Source organism: Schistocerca cancellata, chromosome 1, assembly GCF_023864275.1.
Source record: "Schistocerca cancellata isolate TAMUIC-IGC-003103 chromosome 1, iqSchCanc2.1, whole genome shotgun sequence".
Classification (NCBI taxonomy): Eukaryota; Metazoa; Arthropoda; class Insecta; order Orthoptera; family Acrididae; genus Schistocerca; species Schistocerca cancellata.
In genome coordinates, this window is record NC_064626.1 from 1,204,973,318 (window position 1) to 1,204,986,671 (window position 13,354).

General features: G+C 45.3%; 2 non-coding genes across 2 annotated transcripts; both read left to right on the forward strand.

Moving 5' to 3' along the window:
• Positions 1–3,930: 3,930 nt before the first annotated feature.
• On the forward strand, positions 3,931–4,003 carry Trnaa-cgc (transfer RNA alanine (anticodon CGC)). The gene has a single exon. It is a non-coding gene; the product is annotated as a tRNA-Ala (tRNA).
• A 7,021-nt stretch (positions 4,004–11,024) lies between these two features.
• On the forward strand, positions 11,025–11,108 carry Trnac-gca (transfer RNA cysteine (anticodon GCA)). The gene is given in 2 exon segments: positions 11,025–11,064; positions 11,074–11,108. It is a non-coding gene; the product is annotated as a tRNA-Cys (tRNA).
• Positions 11,109–13,354: the final 2,246 nt, after the last annotated feature.

The window sequence follows — 13,354 nt, forward strand, 5'->3', positions numbered from 1 at the left end:
CAGAGCTTGTTTTTGCAGTGTTTCCGATAGCACAACTATGGATCTGTTGCCTATCTGTAAATGTTATTACCACACGAACTAAGGAAGTAGCGTTTAAATTCGTCAGACAGATGCTGCAAATCATTTGACATTTTATTTGTAGCATTCCGATGATAAACTATGTTCGAATCTCCGCCTTGCAATTTCAAATTCATTGAGTTCGATGAAACGAATATATCCAGCAGATGAAGCAGCACGACTTGGACACTTGGCTTTCTGAATTCGACACACAATTCAGTTTGGTTTTGAATTTCCAAAAACTGATCACTTCATCTCTAAGTTCAAATTATTTAGGTAATATATTGCCTTTTGAGAACCAGCGTACTTCGGTATCAAATATCATTTTTTTAATGATCTGTTTCCAAATATTCACAAAGGGCCGTAAAAAGAGGATTATTGAACGCACTCTTTTTAACATGATTTACAGTTGTGTTGCATGATTTTAAGACGTCGTTGAATTCATTTTGAAGTATCTTAGTTGCTAATGCTTGACGGTGTGTAACACAGTGAATTTAATCACATGGGATTCTTTTTTGCACGAATCCTGAGCGAGATCCAAGAACTGACGGGACGCCGTCTTCGTAAGCGACGCTCATCTTTTGCCACGATATCGCTGTCGTCATATGAATCACTTTTGAATTAGTCTTTAGCTCTGTATAAAATAGTATCCCGTTTCTAATTGTTTTGTGTTGTGTATATCAAACGGAAGCTAACGGTTGACAACAATTTACAAATCTGTGCTCTCGTCTAACTGTAATGCGAAAAATTCTGATTCTTTCACTGCCCGCACTACCAGATTTCTTTATGTCTTTCACCATATCATCAGTCCGACGTTTCAGGTGGTGTGAGGCAAGCTTTTCTCCGACAATATCGATTTTCTTAGCCTTTGCCATAAGTAGCGATAACTCACAGGAAGCTAAGATTTCTTTCTAAACAGTCTGAGCAATGGAGCCAGTACTATCCAACTTCATACGTTTCAAACTTGCACATTTTGCAGCAAAACCTCCATCAGATTACCTTCTAAAGCGATATGTTTATTCCACAAACGCCGTTAGAAACGACAAGGTGACATTTGCATCGCTGCTCAATAATTCATAACAATATAAAAAATTGCGCCAGGTGGACACCATTGTTTTTGCCTCAACAAAAGTGTATTAAATGTAATCATCACGGTACTAGCGTTTCTCCGGCAAACAATGACGAAGTAAAGAAAAAAGACACTTCACTTTCACATCACAAGTACACGCTACTGAACTGCTTCTTTGGTGGAACACTCCAGTCCAACTATGACTCGAGTGCCAACGCTGCTTAGAAACGAAGCTTCTACAGGCAACCACTACCATATCGTCGACGCTCTGAGAAGTTCTACACAGAAGAGAGTTAGCGCGAAGTGTTCCGAATCGGGCCGACGTGCGACAGCTGGCCAAGTTTTTCCACGTCTGCTGTACTCGTACGCTAATGGTTCCAGCGGTCTGACTGGTAACGGTCAATTACTGCGCCTATATTCAGGTTGATGACTAAGACGGAAACGAATCTCATAGTACACAGGAAATAGTGGGTACCGAGTAGACAGTTCGTCGTAGGTACTAACACATTCGTCTGTATTAAATACACTCCTCGAAATTGAAATAAGAACACCGTGAATTCATTGTCCCAGGAAGGGGAAACTTTATTGACACATTCCTGGGGTCAGATACATCACATGAACACACTGACAGAACCACAGGCACATAGACACAGGCAACAGAGCATGCACAATGTCGGCACTAGTACAGTGTATATCCACCTTTCGCAGCAATGCAGGCTGCTATTCTCCCATGGAGACGATCGTAGAGATGCTGGCTGTAGTCCTGTGGAACGGCTTGCCATGCCATTTCCACCTGGCGCCTCAGTTGGACCAGCGTTCGCGCTGGACGTGCAGACCGCGTGAGACGACGCTTCATCCAGTCCCAAACATGCTCAATGGGGGACAGATCCGGAGATCTTGCTGGCCAGGGTAGTTGACTTACACCTTCTAGAGCACGTTGGGTGGCACGGGATACATGCGGACGTGCATTGTCCTGTTGGAACAGCAAGTTCCCTTGCCGGTCTAGGAATGGTAGAACTATGGGTTCGATGACGGTTTGGATGTACCGTGCACTATTCAGTGTCCCCTCGACGATCACCAGTGGTGTACGGCCAGTGTAGGAGATCGCTCCCCACACCATGATCCCGGGTGTTGGCCCTGTGTGCCTCGGTCGTATGCAGTCCTGATTGTGGCGCTCACCTGCACGGCGCCAAACACGCATACGACCATCATTGGCACCAAGGCAGAAGCGACTCTCATCGCTGAAGACGACACGTCTCCATTCGTCCCTCCATTCATGCCTGTCGCGACACCACTGGAGGCGGGCTGCACGATGTTGGGGCGTGAGCGGAAGACGGCCTAACGGTGTGCGGGACCGTAGCCCAGCTTCATGGAGACGGTTGCGAATGGTCCTCGCCAATACCCCAGGAGCAACAGTGTCCCTAATTTGCTGGGAAGTGGCGGTGCGGTCCCCTACGGCACTGCGTATGATCCTACGGTCTTGGCGTGCATCCGTGCGTCGCTGCGGTCCGGTCCCAGGTCGAGGGGCACGTGCACCTTCCACCGACCACTGGCGACAACATCGATGTACTGTAGAGACCTCACGCCCCACGTTTTGAGCAATTCGGCGGTACGTCCACCCGGCCTCCCGCATGCCCACTATACGCCCTCGCTCAAAGTCCGTCAACTGCACATACGGTTCACGTCCACGCTGTCGCGGCATGCTACCAGTGTTAAAGACTGCGATGGAGCTCCGTATGCCACGGCAAACTGGCTGACACTGACGGCGGCGGTGCACAAATGCTGCGCAGCTAGCGCCATTCGACGGCCAACACCGCGGTTCCTGGTGTGTCCGCTGTGCCGTGCGTGTGATCATTGCTTGTACAGCCCTCTCGCAGTGTCCGGAGCAAGTATGGTGGGTCTGACACACCGGTGTCAATGTGTTCTTTTTTCCATTTCCAGGAGTGTAGCTACGTTTTCACATGCCCCCCCCCCCCCCTTGGAGGGAGGGCGCACCCCACAGTTTGAAAGCCAGTGGCCTAATACATGAAGCTCGAGAAAAACGTATTACATTAATCAAATTCTTACGTAAGGCTTTGTCTGTTGTTAGACATAGCAAGTACTTGCTGGTGTTATTGATTATTAACATTAATTAGCAACGCGAGCCTAATGAAGTGTAGTGCGACCACAATTTTTGCTCTCGTTTACAGGTTGGAACCTAAATGGTTTCAAACGGTTTCCGTAACTCTAAGGCTACATCAGCTGCATTGGTGGCAGTTTCTACATGTCTAACGTGCGCAGAAAAGATGCTTGTGTGACACCAAGGATGTCGCCCTAATTGGGGAAGTCTCGGAGGAATCGTTTGCCGTTTTATGTTAATGTTGCGTTCTACATCTACCTCTATTTTTGCTAACCACCGTGATGTGAATAGCAGAGGATACGTCACACTGTACCAGTTATTAGGGTTTCTTCATGTTGCATTCACGTGTGGAGCGTGGGAGGAACTATCGTTTGATCGAGTCTGTGCATGCTGTAATTATTCTGATCTCATCTTCATGATCCCAATGTGAGCGATACGTTGGGGGTTGCAGTATATTCCTAGAGTAATAGACTTTCTCTGGATAGCTTACGTCTATCTTCAAGAGTCTACCAGTTTATTTCCTTCAGTATCTCTGCGACCCTCTCCCACGGATTAAACAAACCTGTGATCATTCGTGCTGCCGTTCACTGTATACGTTCAATACCCCCTGTTCAGTCCTATCTGATACGGGTCCCACACACCTGAGCAGTAATTAATAATTTGTCGCAAGGTCTTATGGGACCGGAGCGAGGTGGCGCAGTGGTTAGCACACTGGACTCGCATTCGGGAGGACGACGGTTCAATCCCGTCTCCTGCCATCCTGATTTAGATTTTCCGTGATTTCCCTAAATCGTTTCAGGCAAATGCCGGGATGGTTCCTTTGAAAGGGCATGGCCGATTTCCTTCCCAATCCTTCCCTAACCCGAGCTTGCGCTCCGTCTCTAATGACCTCGTTGTCGACGGGACGTTAAACACTAACCACCACCATCTTATGGGACCAAACTGCCGAGGTCATCGGTCCGTAAGCTTATACACTATGTAATCTAACTTAAACTAACTTACGCTAAGGACGACACACACACCCATGCCCGAGGGAGGACTCGAACCTCCGACGGAGGGAGTCGTGCGGACTGTGACAAGACGCCCCTGACCGCGAGGCCCTGAGCAATATTCTGGAACTGGTCACACGAATGATTTGCAAGCAATCTTCTTTGTTGATTGAGTGTACTTACCCATTATTCTATCTACAGGGTGTTTCAAAAATGACCGGTATATTTGAAACGGCAATAAAAACTAAACGAGCAGCGATAGAAATACACCGTTTGTTCCAATATGCTTGGGACAACAGTACATTTTCAGGCAGACAAACTTTCGAAATTACAGTAGTTACAATTTTCAACAACAGATGGCGCTGCGGTCTGGGAAACTCTATAGTACGATATTTTCCACATATCCACCATGCGTAGCAGTAATATGGCGTAGTCTCTGAATGAAATTACCCGAAGCCTTTGACAACGTGTCTGGCGGAATGGCTTCACATGCAGATGAGATGTACTGCTTCAGTTGTTCAATTGTTTCTGGATTCTGGCGGTACACCTGGTCTTTCAAGTGTCCCCACAGAAAGAAGTCACAGGGGTTCATGTCTGGCGAATAGGGAGGCCAATCCACGCCGCCTCCTGTATGTTTCGGATAGCCCAAAGCAATCACACGATCATCGAAATATTCATTCCGGAAATTAAAGGCGTCGGCCGTGCTATGTGGCCGGGCACCATCTTGCATAAACCATGAGGTGTTCGCAGTGTCGTCTAAGGCAGTTTGTACTGCCACAAATTGACGAAGAATGTCCAGATAGCGTGATGCAGTAATCGTTTCGGATCTGAAAAATGGGCCAATGATTCCTTTGGAAGAAATGGCGGCCCAGACCAGTACTTTTTGAGGATGCAGGGACGATGGGACTGCAACATGGGGCTTTTCGGTTCCCCATATGCGCCAGTTCTGTTTATTGACGAAGCCGTCCTGGTAAAAATAAGCTTCGTCAGTAAACCAAATGCTGCCCACATGCATATCGCCGTCATCAATCCTGTGCACTATATCGTTAGCGAATGTCTCTCGTGCAGCAATGGTAGCGGCGCTGAGCGGTTGCCGCGTTTGAATTTTGTATGGATAGAGGTGTAAACTCTGGCGCATGAGACGATACGTGGACGTTGGCGTCATTTGGACCGCAGCTGCAACACGGCGAACGGAAACCCGAGGCCGCTGTTGTATCACCTGCTGCACTAGCTGCGCATTGCCCTCTGTGGTTCCCGCACGCGGTCGCCCTACCTTACCAGCACGTTCATCTGTCACGTTCCCAGTCCGTTGAAATTTTTCAAACAGATCCTTTATTGTATCGCTTTTCGGTCCTTTGGTTACATTAAACCTCCGTTGAAAACTTCGTCTTGTTGCAACAACACTGTGTTCTAGGCGGTGGAATTCCAACACCAGAAAAATCCTCTGTTCTAAGGAATAAACCATGTTGTCCACAGCACACTTGCACGTTGTGAACAGCACACGCTCACAGCAGAAAGACGACGTACAGAATGGCGCACCCACAGACTGCGTTGTCTTCTATATCTTTCACATCACTTGCAGCGCCATCTGTTGTTGAAAATTGTAACTACTGTAATTTCGAAAGTTTGTCCGCCTGAAAATGTACTGTTGTCCCAAGCATATTGCAACAAACGGTGTATTTCTATCGCTGCTCGTTTAGTTTTTATTGCCGTTTCAAATATACCGGTCATTTTTGAAACACTCTGTATAAACCAGAATTCTATCAATAAACCGAAGTCTACCACCTGCTTTACCCACGAATTAACCTATACCATCATTCCATTCCCATGTGATCACGCAGCAGGCGGGCGGAAAACAAGAGTGCAGAGAAAGCGTAAGTACCCTTTGACGCTTAGGACCACATACAAATTTCGTCTACAGGTTTTGAGTAGTCCATAGTAGTTCCAACCTGAACATAAGAGCAAAAATTTCGGTCACGCTATGCCCCTTAGGAGTACGATCACTTTCAGTGAGGGATGGACCATCACAATGTCCTTACAGAAGGGCTGAAACATGCGAGTATATCAGCAATGTTAGACGTTGTCAAGAAGATCCTCCTTTGTCGTTTTCGACCGCGAAACGTGTAGGAATAAATGGCCCAGGGAAAGAGTAGTTTCATTGACGCCCTTTATGCCAACTCCATTCCCCCCCGCGCCGAGGTCTTTTCGTGTCTATTGTGAGCGGCGGTGCGTCTGAAAAACGAATATGAAAACCGCGTTATTTCGACGCTAGTTTCCGCGGTTTTGAAATCCATCGCAGAAGCGTCTAACGAAGTGGTGTAGTGTGGGTAAGAGGAGGCTGTGACGACCTTCTAATCGTGTGACACTTCCACGGTGGCGTTGGACAGAGTCGGCGTGAATTTTGGTGCCAAAGTGACATCATTAACTCATTTCTTCCGAATTACTGTAGCACGGCAATGTAGTATCGTATTTCTTAGCCGACACCGGGCAAGCGACTTCCAAGTAAAATATTTTCTCTGTACGGGAATATACATAACGGTGAGTGAGTACAGGTTATAGATACAGGACTGACTACATACAGAAGTTTGGGTCTGGCCGTAAGTCGTGATACAGAACATAATGTAGTGCGATCGCCAGCGACAAGCAGGAAATACGAGTTCAAGTCCCCAACTTTTCATTGTCGTCATTCCGTTACACAGCTGCCAGTTGTCCATATTCGTAGTCGCGAATACATTTAACGTATTGTATAACGGCTGTAGTGGGGTGTAAAGTTAGTTCGCCTCCACGTGGTGCACCCTGGGTAACGCTAAATGAACTAACACAACTGGCGGCAGACCGAACGAAGAATTCCTGCCCCACATCGCAGTGAAACAGAACGACAGACAAAGCGCTATGCAAGATACATACAACGGTCCTTTTAGGGACCAACTGACAAAGGATCTCGGACTATGCATCCGAATCTGCCATTTCAACATTGAGGGCATAAGCAGAGCAAAATGTCAAGTATTGCAGAGAATTTTACACGATAACGACATTGACCTGGTAGCCATACAGGAAACTCATGCTGAAAATAGAGCCCAACTTGAAGCTAGAGGAAGGATTCTGGGATATGATCTACTTGGAGCCACGTATGACAGACACTATGGCGTTGCGACATATGTGCGTGGGGACATAGAGGACGCCTTTCCAGTTGAAGCCTCCATTGCAAATGATATCCATGAAGTTGTCATCAAAATAGGAGAAGTTACAGTAACTAACATCTATAAACCTCCTGCTACTACATGGCCAGCTGAAGTGATAAAGATCCACCCACACCCAAGCGTATACGTTGGGGACTATAATAGTCACCACGAAATGTGGAAATATAGTACTAATGATAGCAATGGAGACATGCTGGTCGATTGGTCCGAGGAACAAAATACATATCTGGTCTTTGATGCCAAGGACCGAGGGACATTCAGATCAGCCGCATGGAACTGCGACTATAACCCGGATCTGTGCTTTGTTTCGAGGGATACAAGCGATAAACCACTGACAGCCTCTATAAGGGTCCTGACGGACTTCCCTCATAGCCAGCACCGCCCTGTGCTTATTAATATCGGTCTATCCATCCCGATAATAAGGTCTTACCCTCGACCAAGGTGGAATTTTACAAAAGCTGACTGGACAAAATTTTCTGTACAACTTGATTATACCTTGAGCTGGATCCCTCCAACCAGCAAGAGCTATGAGAGGTTCGTGGGAGCGGTCATTAGCTCTGCGAAAACAGCGATCCCAAGAGGGTACCGCAAAAAATACATTCCCGGTTGGACAGGGATATGCGATGACCTGTACGCGGAGTTCCTCAAGAATGGGGACCGGGAAATAGCGGATGAACTATTACATAACATCGACTTTATTAGACGGCAAAAATGGGAGAATACTGTTGAAAATCTAGACTTCTCAAAGTCAAGCCGACAAGCCTGGTCCCTACTACGTAAACTTGGAGGCGCAAACCCACCTGAACGTAGAAAGGACGAAATATCTCCCAACAAGGTTGCATCCCGCATAGTTTCTGCGTCTAGAGCCCCACGAAATAGAAAGCACACAACAAAAGTGAAGAAAGACTTAAAAACATTAAAAAGGACCCGTGCAATAGACTCAGAATATTCATCAGATATTCGCATCGAGGAGGTTACCAATGCCCTGAAGAAGGTTAAATCAGGCAAAGCTCCGGGTTTCGATGGTATCCACCCTGAGTTCCTCATACATGTTGGAGCCTACACAAAACAATGGCTGGCTAAGTTCTTTACGGACATTCTCCAAGTGGGTAACATTCCTCCCTCACTTAAACGAGCAAAGATCATCGCAGTCCTGAAACCTGGTAAACCAGGCGATAGACCAGAGAGTTACCGCCCCATTGCCCTTCTCAGTATGGTATATAAATTACTAGAAAGACTGCTCCTCAACAGAATAGGCCAGACTATACTCAAAAAAGTCCCTATCGAACAAGCAGGATTCCGTCCATATCGCTGCTGTACAGATCAAGTCCTATCACTGACAACATATATAGAGGCGGGGTTCCAGAAGAAAAATAAAGTAGCTGCAGCATTCGTAGACCTAACAGCAGCCTATGATACAGTTTGGAAACAGGGGCTCATGTACAAATTAATCTGTGCCGTCCCCTGCAAGAAGATAACCAACCTCATTGATGATATGTTGTCAAATAGAACCTTCCAAGTAATAATGGGGAATGAGAGAAGTAAACAGATGAAACTCAATAATGGACTCCCACAAGGCTCTGTCCTTGCACCCCTTCTTTTCAGCCTTTACATCGCTGACATGCCTGCAACCAGATCGCGCAAATTTGGTTATGCTGATGACTGGGCTCTAGCAACAGCCCACAGAAATATAGAAACTGCCGAAGATATCCTTACGAGTGACCTAGGGATTCTCAGCGAGTACTTTAAAAAATGGAGGCTACAACCTAGTGCTACAAAGACGGAAGTATCTGCCTTCCATTTGAACAACAAAATGGCCAACAGAGAACTACAAGTCTATCTAGACGGGAAATTACTAAATCACAACAAACACCCAAAGTACCTTGGGGTTACCCTAGATAGGACACTAACATTCAAAGAACACCTGACGAAAACTGCAGCGAAACTTAAAACACGCAACAACATATTGCAGAAGCTCTGTGGCACCACTTGGGGCTCCACAGCATCTACCTTAAGAACATCCGCACTTGGCTTGGTGTATCCAGTGGCAGAATACTGTGCCCCAGTGTGGCTCAACAGCAAACACACACACATGGTAGATAGCCAACTTAATGCAACAATGCGTATTATATCAGGCACAATCAGGCCAACTCCTACAGTGTGGCTGCCCGTTCTCAGTAACATAGCCCCTCCTAACCTGCGCCGTGAACACGCTCTGGTTAGAGAATTTCAAAAAATCATGACCAACCCTCAATTACAAATCCATGAAGATACTCACGACATCCAAGGAAACCGACTCCGGTCTAGGCATCCTCCACTAAAGACCGCACAGGCTCTGCACCAAACCAACTTCAAAATAAATGACCGATGGAAAGAGGAATGGGAGAGCAGAACAGTAGTAAACTGCCACAGTATGCCATGCATCTTTAGTAAACCAAAAGGATTTGATTGCCCTCGCAAAGTTTGGTCAACTCTTAATCGCATCAGAACCAACTGTGGGAGATGTGCCGACTCCTTACACAGATGGGGTAAACTTCCTTCGGCCGCTTGCGACTGTGGCGCTGAGAGACAGACGGTCAAACACATCGTGCAGGAATGCCCACTAAGGGCATACGAGGGTGACCCACAAGATTTCCTAATGGCGACCCAAGAGGCAATCGACTATTTACTATCGAAGCTGGACGTCTGCTTGTGACTGGTCTTCTGTGAGTGTAACGTTACAATTGGCGGTGTCCTTATATACAAACTGTTATTTATTGCTCTGTTTATACATATGTGATTTTTTTTAATCGTGTTGTTTCTGTAATTTTTACTGTGATGTTATGAGCCATACGCTAAATAAATAAATAAATAAACGGCTGTAGTCGCCGCAGTGCCTGTGTCGTGGAACATCCATGCACGCCCCAAGGAATATTGCATCATAATTCGGAATAACTCAGGCACTGCTATTTGGTAGATATGTCTGACGTTTATAAAAGGCAGTTCTTCGCGAGAAAAATCATTGAACGTTTAGACACCACCTTCGTCGGCTGCAATTGACAGCATCACAACCGTGCGACTGCAGCTCCGTGGAAACCATTACTACCTCAACATCTGCTCTTTTCTTGCAGAGCAAACTACAAGGTGGACAGCAGTTACTAACTAGTTTGAAAAAATTGTTAACAAATGGTCACATGATGGTAAAAACAGCCTTTAACTAAAGTGAAAATTTTTTTTCCCTTGAATAAGAACTCGTGCCTGTGTGTGTGTGTGTGTGTGTGTGTGTGTGTGTGTGTGTTTGTGTGTGTGGTGTGCGTCGTGTGTTTGTGTGTGTGTGTTTGTGTTTGTGTTTGTGTGTGTGTGTGTGTGTATGTGTGTGTGTGTGTGTGTGTGTGTGTGTGTGTGTGTGTGAAAAAGGGAAATAGAGGGGATGGGGTAGTGTGACATTTGTGACAATATGTTGGACATGCGTTAAAATTTAACTACTGTAAAGCACTTTTTTCGATTTCCATGTATTAGTCGATGCCTGAATTGATGATATCCAGATGTCACAAATTAAAATAAAATTTATGAATAATATGATTACAAACCCAAGGCACTGAAGTTAGCCGGCCCGAGTGGCCGAGCGGTTAAAGGCGCTACAGTCTGCAACCGCACGACCGCTACGGTCGCAGGTTCGAATCCTGCCTCGGGCATGGATGTGTGTGATGTCCTTAGGTTAGTTAGGTTTAAGTAGTTTTAAGTTCTAGGGGACTTATGACCACAGCAGTTGAGTCCCATAGTGCTCAGAGCCATTTGCACTGGAGTCGTTGTTCTTCATGGTCACCCATGTACCAACAATTAACGACAAATTTTTCGTCTGTCATCTCCTTCCTTTTTCCACTTTCCTCCAAACTATCGTTCTGTCTTGTTTGTTTTCATCCTACATTTCTCAATCTGCTGGCTATACACCTACTAGTCGACTTTGAAAGATGACAATTGTTTTGTAACTTGAACTTACATGTTTTACATGTTCTAAATAAAGTTCTGAAATATTTTTTTTTAATTTTTCGCCATTCGTCAGGCAATCCCTTTTGATAACGCATGTCTGACTCAAATAATCAGTGACACCAGATAAAAACTTATGAAAGTGCAACGTAACTTTTGTTCTTGTGTTTTAGAACAGGAATTCCTTGATATCAGCAAGGGAGATCTGCAAAGCTAGTAGATTCTTAACGTAATGAGGTTTGTCTTATACACAAAGACTATGCGTATGCGCATCTACATCGGCATTATTACTCTGCTATTTACAATTAAGTGCCTCGCAGAGGATTCATCGAACCACTGCCAAACAATTTATCTACCGTTCCACTCTTGAAAGGTGCGTGAGAAAAACGAGCACTTAAATCTTTCCGTGCGACTTCTCTTATTTTATCATTATGATCATTCCTTCCTATGCAGGTGTCGATGAATAAAATATTTTCCCAATCGGAGGAGAAAGTTGGTGACCGATTTTTCGTCAGAAGGTCCTGCCGCAACGATAAATGCCTTTGTTTTAATGATTTCCACCACAATTCAAGTAACAAGTCCATGACACTTTGTCCATATTAAGCGATAACACGAAATTAAATATCCTTCTTAGAAGTTTTCGATCAGTCCCATCTGATGATGATCCCGCACCGCACAGCAATACTCCAGAAGAAATCAGAAAATCTTGGTGTGAACAGTCTCTTTAGTAGAGCCGATCCAGTTTCTAAGTGTTCTGTCAACAAATCAGTCTTTGGTTTGCTTTCCTCACATCATCATCTATGTGATCGCTCCGGTTTAAGCTATTTGTAATTGTAATTCCTAAGTATTTAAGCGAATTTATAGTCTCTACATTTGTATTATTTACCGCGTAATCAAAATTTGACGGATTACTTTTAGTGCTCACGTGGATGACTTCACACTTTTGATTATTTAGTGTCAATTGCCAAATTTCAAACTATATAAATATTTAAGTCACTTTGCAGGTAGTTTTGCTCACCTGATGACTTTATAAGATGGTAAATTACAGCATCATCTGCAAACAGTCTAAGAAGGCTGCTCAGATTGTCTCCCACGTAATTTATGTAGATCAGGAACACCAGAAGACGTATAACAGTTTGTTGGGGAACGCCACATATTACTTCTGTTTCATTCTACGACTTTCCATCAGTAACTACTGAATGACTTTTCTGACAGGAACTCACGAATTCAGCCGCACAACTGAGGCGATATTCCACAGACGCGCCATCTGATTGCGAGAAACGGTACCGAAAGTCTAACGGAAATGCAAAAACATGGCGACCAGTTTGACATCCCCTGCGATAGCGCTCTTATTTCACGAGAATAAAGAGCTAGTTATGTTTCACAAGAACGATATCCGTGCTGCCTGCCCGTCAATATATCGACGTAAGTCATAACGTTGGAAGACTGTATACGTTCGAAAATCCTAATTCAAATAATTGTTATTGACATAGGCCTGTAACTCAGCGGATTACTTCTATTTCCGACGATCTTTTCATCGTGTGAAACGTACATGGTGGCGCTTATCAGAATTGTGGTGACATCATTAACCCACCTTACAGCTCACATGAAATGAGCTGCGACCTTTCCCTCGCATGTGTCGATACCTTTCTGTTCGCAGCGTTGCCGAGCCAGAGGGTGACGTAACAGGACGTCACGCTCTTGGCCGTTAGAGAGGAAGGATGTCTCGAACTTGAGCCAAATGATTTTGAAACGGGGTTTCGAAAAAGTAATCCTTTAATTTCGTTGCACAGTGTGCTTGCTATCGCTGTCGATATGATGCCCTTAGACTACGGAAAAATATCCAACAGGTGTCGACTTTCCCTCTAATTTAGTCTTGTACTGAAAAGAACTGTGCGTAGGCTAAAACTAGAACGCCGTGGTCGGTATTACTCAACGCAGGCGTTAAACTCTT